General features: G+C 36.8%; 1 long non-coding RNA gene across 3 annotated transcripts; it reads left to right on the plus strand.

Moving 5' to 3' along the window:
• The first annotated feature begins 1,480 nt into the window (after window positions 1–1,480).
• Window positions 1,481–3,637, plus strand: LOC113274123. Of its 3 annotated transcripts, none has more exons than XR_003322802.1 (5): window positions 1,481–1,652; window positions 1,959–2,016; window positions 2,542–2,707; window positions 2,870–3,078; window positions 3,188–3,637. It is a non-coding gene; the product is annotated as an uncharacterized LOC113274123 (long non-coding RNA). The 3 variants fall into 3 exon arrangements; XR_003322801.1 differs by having other exon boundaries at window positions 1,497–1,652; window positions 2,870–2,970; XR_003322803.1 differs by lacking the exon at window positions 2,870–3,078 and having other exon boundaries at window positions 1,498–1,652.
• Window positions 3,638–6,596: the final 2,959 nt, after the last annotated feature.

The following is a 6,596-nucleotide window of genomic DNA, read 5'->3' on the forward strand; positions in this document are numbered from 1 at the left end:
CTCTAATCTTGCTCCTATGATCAACCATAACTTTGGTGATCATATATATATAGAAGTATGAATTCCTTTTCCTAGTCCTATCCCCTTATTACATGTCTTTCCTTTTCTTAGAACTAGATGACTTCTAATTCCCTTAGGATTACATCAATTTTCTAATCTTGTCCTAACCAGCTTGTTAGTGACTTCTATGTTGAAGTTTAACCAACAATTATTCGGGATTCGGAAAGTTCGTGAACGATTCGCAAATAATCCGGGAATACCATATAATACGCGACTTGGGTTCGGAATTGCAAACGTACGCGAATAAGACGGTAAAATTCGTGATACGGAAAAATTCACGAAACTAGGGTTCATACCATCAAGATTATATTGGATCTTTACACTAACAAGCTGGGTAGGACAAAGTACCCAAAACCATTTATAGCAGTACAGCACACATGAGTGATCAACGACGGATTCCTTCATGCACCTTATCAAACCAAGATCAGTGAAAGTGAAAGACACCATTTGTTTGATAAAATTCTGCTGGTCATTAGTTGACTAATTAGGGCTAGATATTGGTGAACAAGTAGAGCATATTTTCATCGTGATATTCTAAGCCATGAACGAATTAAATATGTTTCCGTATGAAGCAGTAAGTCGTCTATAGGTAGCAGTCTAGCTAGTTAGTATTGCAGAGCTAGACTCCCTTGCATCCAAACGGGGAGTTTTTCACATATTCATTTACAAGATTAGACTGCCTTGAACCATATGTAAGACCTTTGCATCAAACAAATATTACAAGAGGTACATTTTGGAAAGCTAGACGTAAGATATGCTCAGGATCTTCTGAAATAAAAAACAGTGACAGGTTTTAGGTCAAGGGACACAATACCCGAAACAAAAATGCAGAAGTCTTACATAGTTTCGATATCCGTGAAACCAGCTTAACATGTTATGAGCATCTATATTATACAAAATTGGTTACAAAGACCAAAATCAATAATTCCTGGATGTAAAGGGTATTTAGATTTTGACATTGTTTAAATGGAAAAAATTTTAAAAAATAGTCAGGATGTAAACAGTTTCATCCTACCCATTTTCAAATACTTTTTCGTATTTTTAATTTACATCAGGATGCATCCAGTTTCATCCTTGCTATTTTATAAGTTTAAGTCAGGATAAATCCAATTTCATCCTTGCTATTTTTTTTTGGTGTCCATTTCACCCATACAAATTTTTACTTGTCCATTTGAACCATGTTTTAAATATATTTGGACAAATGACCCATTTTCCGTTTATATTATAAGGGACAATGATGTTTTTACCAGTGGAAGGATATCCACATTTCGGACATATAAAGGACGGTTGAAATTAATCATAATCCCTACGTTTTGAGATTTGGGGAGATTTGGATTTTGAGTATATACAGGACGACCACCATGGAAGAAAAAACGTAAATATGTAAGTATGTAACTCATATATGAAACCCGTTTAATTGAAACCGCTCATCCCTGTATCTCGGCATTAACTTAAATGCAATGAATGTTTTTGGTAACTGAAATAGAGATGAGATCTCACTTCTGCAATCCAAACCTCCCAGCTTTTGGGGTAATTCACTTCCCTGCCAAAGGGGCTTCCTTTTTCTTCGTTTTGTAACTGAGATTTCAAAGGTATGATTGAGTTTTTTGGTACGTTTCGTAGGCATATATATAGGACTTTCGCAATTGATTTGTTTTTGTTTTTACCTTGATTGATTGTAAAGGTATGATTAAGTTTCTTAATTTCTTTATAATAAGTCGCATATGTCTAATAAAGTTTTTGATTTCCAATGGATGAATATTTCCTTATACTTCTATCAAGACAGATAAATTTGTTAATGTATTCAGTTTTTTATTGTTTGTCATGTCTAAATTATACATGGTAAAATCTACTACGCTTTTGGGTCTGATTTCATTTTTTTGTTGTCACTGATGCAGTAATTTTTAATGACAACTCAACATTCGAAGAACAACGGGTCCCCAGTTGGTGGCGCAGGTAATTTGAATTTCACATTTTTGTCTTTCTTTTTGTCCTTCATGGTTTATGTTCGAGTGATGGCTTTTTGAGTTTCATTTTTGGGATGGATATGATGACATTTGCATTTGTAGATTTAAGTTTTTGGAATTAACTTTCTTTTTAGCCAGTGTTGTTCTAGATAACATGAGGGACAATCTATGTTAACATTCGATTAAGTCCAATGTAGAATAATGGATTTTCTTGAAGATCAAGAAAAAATATCATTGCGGCCACCAGTTTGATTTCTGCTTCTCCACCTGTTTTCCCCTACAGATTTTGCACATATTATTTCAAGTGGCTAAAAGTCTAGAAAATCCCAATTGTACCAAATAACACTACCTAGCACACAAAGTAAAGTTTCCCTTGACATTTTGTGTTTTAAGAATAGTTAAACCATCTCTGAACTTAAAAGCTAAATGGGATTCATCCTACGACACAAGTTTCTGACTGATTATATTTTTGCATTTTGTATTGTATGTATGTCCCCTCTTGCTGATTACCAAGTTTCTGCTCACATGAGTGCAAGAAAACTATGTGCACGCCAGAAAAATATTGGCTTACGGCGGCTGGGAATATTTGGCTTGCAACAGATGCAGTAGGAAAGTTTTTGGTGATGAAGGTGACCATTATGTACAAAGTGTGAAGCCAAAATCAAGTAACGCCTGCCAAGGTCAGTCTGTAACTATTGGCTATTTGGCTGACAGAAGCTGGAATATTTTCTTACATTTTTTGGTGTTCGTTCTCCAACCTGATCAGCTGAAATATTACATTAGTGTATGTTTTAGCAGTGGGTTTCATAATCTAATAGGTTGATGTTATTTCATTTCTTTAGCTAGCATATGGGTTTGGGTACTATTTCATCATAAGGGTGAAAGATACGAGTTAGAACTTGGAACATATATATATACCTAAAGAAATTCCGTATTTCACAAGGTATGATCTCAAGGCAATCAAATATTTAAATTGTTGTTGGGAAGAAAAAAAAGCTTGAAAAAACTCAGCATTGACTGCAATCAAGCGAATCTAAGTAGAACTTCAAAGGTATATATGAGGGACGCATGCAGTCAAAATGTGATAGATCAAGTGATCAGCTTGAAATTTGAACATAATATTCATGACACTGACACCTTCTATATTATTGTCAATTCAGGAAAAAAGAATTCAACGATGGTTGAGCCATTGGGCATTTGAGCAGATTTTGAATATTGTCATATAACAATATGCCGTTTAACATGAAGAATAGGCGCTCCAAGCTTCACATTGACAAAGATACGAAACCTTTTCTGTAAACCAGCAGCGCAAGCACTCTCAAATTACTGGCAACTGTAAAGACCTATACCAATTTCAAAATCGGTTGAAGGAGCATCCCAGAAAAGTGTAGCTTGGAAATGATGTCAAACGGCCTACTGAAGTTTTAGACCATATATCAAGATTGATCAATGCAGCAGTGGTTCAACTTTGTGGCTGACATGAATGTTTTAGTGTTATTATTTGTTGTGTTTTTGCTCAACTTTGGTGCTGAGGCGGCAACATTAAGCATACATAATCTCGACTTCTATGAATAATGGGTTCTAAATGGGTTCCATATACCAATACTCAATCTTATTAGTTGTCCATCACTTTGATTGATCACATAAATACCTGTAGATACACTATTGGTCGACAACTGACATACGGAATTTGCCATTTAGAGTGACATTATTTTGGATCTTTGGGCAAGATTTATTCATTAGTGATGGAATTAGAGTTTTATGAAGTATCCGGTTGTAGCTCCAAATTAGCACCTCAATTATCAATCCAGCTTTTCAGAGAGTTAACGTTTAACAATTTCAAGACCATTCTGTAACCCCTACCAAAGCCAAAATCTACTGAAACTGCTAAGCACCAAAGGGATATTAGACGAATTCTATCATGGACAACTTTGTGACGTTTTCGTTACAAACTGCTTGGCTGTAATGCTTACTCAGATTAGAATTAAAACGTTGACAACAAAATGAATGAAGGTTCAGATTTATAAAAGAAATACTAAGCTTGGAGCTTTGGTTCCTTTTTTTTTTTTTTTTTTTTGAAAAATGAGCTTTGGTTCCTGATTCCTGAAGCATTGATCATTCTTATATGTACGTAATTGGTATTCTATAATAACCGTTTCTCCTTCACAATATGCATCCGAAAGTAAATATGCAAATGGTTCTGTCAAACCTTAAAACAATACAATAACAAACCAAATCCCGTGCCGTAAAATTACCCATCTGAAATTCAAAAACTCTACATTCGCTTGGTGCATTACGATTACATCACAAAGATTAGCGGTGATCTAACCAATTTCGATCTCGTCGATTTTAGTTTAATTAAAAAGGAAATCAATGGCGTGGCACATTCCGTTGCTAGTTTTGTTAGTGTCGATCCCCGTACCTCTCGCATGCTAAGCGACCGCTCTACCATCTGAGCTACATCCCCAAGACACTGTTTATATCAGAATTTCCGTTACAAAATTGGCAGTTGAACTACCCACACTGCAACTGCAGCGGCAAGCAAGGAAACGTAGATCTACCCTCGTTCAATAAAAAGAACAATTAAACCAGAATTCGTACGTAGTCCATACAGTGATTCGGTCCTGCCATCAACGCTAGCTCGGTCATCATCATACGATCCATACCCGGCCCTTGTAAGTGGAAAGCGTCTTCATTTGCTTGCTTTTGATTAGCTAGGTGAGTTTATTAGGAAATAATATATGAGAGTCTATATTTAGGAGATATGCACATTAAGTTGTGAGAGTTATATTAGGAAAGTGTCTATGTTTAGAGTTTGATCTTAGTTAGGTAAGTACCTTGAGTGGTCGTCAAGTTTGTGAACAATATAAATAGGCTATTAAGCCATGAAAATTAAGATACCAAAATTATTATCAATGTAGTCTTTTACGCTTCCGCGTTTATGCTCTCCTCTCTCTTGCTCGATCCTTAACATGGTATCAGAGCGAGGTGAGAGGAAGAGGGAGGAGATGAAGAAAGGTTTAAAGAAGTTAAAAGAGTTTTTACGTTTATGGTTTAGGTTAAAAAAAAAAAAAAAAAAAAAAAAAAAAAAAAAAAAAAAAGGCGCTGCGTTTATTTGCTGAGAAGAAACATATAGGTAAGTTGCTGCATATACAAAAGGTTTATGGCTTGGTTTGGAAGTTGAAACCGTGAAGAAGAACTGATGTTGTTTGGTTTACTGTGGTGAAACGGAGTAATGGTTACTGGTTGCTGCCCTAGATGATTTCCGGAGATGATGATGATTGTTGCTTCCATGTCTCTTATCCAGTATTGAAGAAAACAGGCGGCATAAGAAGGGTATGAGCTCAAGAAGAAGGAGCCGAGATGAACTGATGGTTGTGGATGTGAGAACCAGAAGACATGAAGGGAGCTGATTTCGAAGGCGAATGGTTAAGAGAGTTCTGTGCTGGAATTGAAACTAGGTCAAAGTTGTTAGAAGCAAGCACCAGAAAGAAATCTGGAGTGCTATCGTTGCTTGAGGTGGTCGACGGCTGAAAGATGTTATCGATTAGGAAACATGGGTTCTAATGGCTATATTCTATATATTGACAGAAAGGAGGAAGTTGCGAACCGAGTTAGATACCGGAAAAGAAGGAGCAGAGCTTAGCCGAGTCTTTTGATGCTGACGGTGGTTGTTGCTGCTGATATAAACAAAGGATCCAAGAACTTGGTGCTGCCATTGCTACAAGTGATGAACGAAGGAGTTTAGATAGCTTGGAGGTGTAAGATTGACAGATGCCGTGAGATAGATTGAGGTTGAAAGATGAAGTTGGCTTCCATGGTAATGGCTGTTCACGAGTTGTTGGTTGTTGTTTTGATTTGAGATTGGTATTGGTTTGCGTTGACGTTGCTGCCATTGATGTTGGAAGAGATGATAAGGATGGTGATGTTCATCAGTGATCCATGGTGGATTCGCCCAGGTCTTTCACGGTGGAGCTGTTGCTGGGATGATAGCTCGAGAAGATGAGACAGTCTCTGTTGTGCGATGGTTGAGAAGGTACTCGAGCTGGGAGCTGACGTGAGAAGAAGGGACTGATCATCGTGATCTGTGGTGGTTCCTTGTGGGACTCGATTGGCAGTGATTGAATTGGTGACTAATGTTGTGGTTGTTGGTATGGTTCAATGCTTAAAACCTGAACAGAGAAGAAGAACAGATGATGACAAATATGTCGCTGTTTTCCGGAGATGGCAGGCTGTGATCGGAAAAGTGGAAACTAAACTCTCTCATTCCTTGTAGTTTGTGATATGCACATAAGGCGTTTGTTTAAATGCCTGAATGGTTTGCAAACAGAAGCATGACTAAAAGCAGCTTATGGTGAAGAGAAGGAGAAACAACAACAGTGTTGAAGAAGGAAAAAGAAACGAGACAAGAAAAGATTGTGAGAACATATTGAAAACAAAGAAGCGTGACTGGAACAAGAGAAGAAGAAACAACATTCATGTTGTGAAGAAAGAAAAAAAAAAGAGAGAAGAAAACAATCACCAAGAGGTGATGAGAAAAAGAACAACAATAATAGGTTGAAACCCTAT

The sequence above is a fragment of the Papaver somniferum genome, chromosome 4 (genome assembly GCF_003573695.1).
Source record: "Papaver somniferum cultivar HN1 chromosome 4, ASM357369v1, whole genome shotgun sequence".
Classification (NCBI taxonomy): Eukaryota; Viridiplantae; Streptophyta; class Magnoliopsida; order Ranunculales; family Papaveraceae; genus Papaver; species Papaver somniferum.